Raw genomic sequence first — 926 nt, forward strand, 5'->3', positions numbered from 1 at the left:
AAGGTAAAGGCGATAGGGGGCGCTAAAGGGCTTCATGTGTGAACATGTTTCCTCCCATCTGCTGCATTAAACATTATAAAATCCCACAAATCACCATTCTGCACACAGCAACACTGAATCTTATCCCTGTGAGCTTTAATGGGGAAACTTTACCTCAACCATAACATTTATCAAGCTATTAAACTTCGTTTGAATTAAATTTTTAACCAAAAAATTGTTGATTTATTTGCATGGAGCCTCTTCAATAATTAAATCTGAATGTAATAATAAACCATAATTAGATCTAACAATAATAAGTTATTTCTGATTATTTTTGTTGTGATTCTATGTAGTTATTAGGAAATACAATTTTCCTTTAGATAAAATCGCAGTGTAAAAGAAAGTGCTCTAAAAACATTTTAGTGGAAGGACCGCTAATTTTATCAGCTGTGTTTCACAAAGTGCCACGTTGTAATAATTTTATGTGGTTCACTTCACCGCAGCGCGCGCGTCAAGGCTGGCTTCATTATACCGGAAACAGTTCCGCTACTGTCAAAATAAAAGTAGGCTATATGTAAGGGGTAATAAAAAAAATGCAGATTAGAATTTATTAAAGTATTTTATTTTGGAAATGTAAACGTAACCATAAAAACTTTGCAAAAAGACTGCAGGTTAAAAAGAAATGGAGGATGCAAACAAAATCCAGGCGTAAAATATAATAGATGTGATCAAACATGTTATCATTTGGGAGTCACTTTACATTAAATATGATTGGATCATTAGAAGAGTGGTAGAGGTAAAGGTGGTATAAGAAAATTAAGGGTGCTTGGTTAGTGGTAAGGTGTGTGGTATTACTGACAAACAAAAATTACATCAGATATCAGCTCTGAGATCTTTATTGCAGGACTGGGCAGAGCTGACAGAGAGGGCATTTAAAATAAAGGGGA

The sequence above is a fragment of the Cyprinodon tularosa genome, unplaced genomic scaffold (genome assembly GCF_016077235.1).
Source record: "Cyprinodon tularosa strain WSP-4 unplaced genomic scaffold, ASM1607723v1 ctg27, whole genome shotgun sequence".
Taxonomy (NCBI): Eukaryota; Metazoa; Chordata; class Actinopteri; order Cyprinodontiformes; family Cyprinodontidae; genus Cyprinodon; species Cyprinodon tularosa.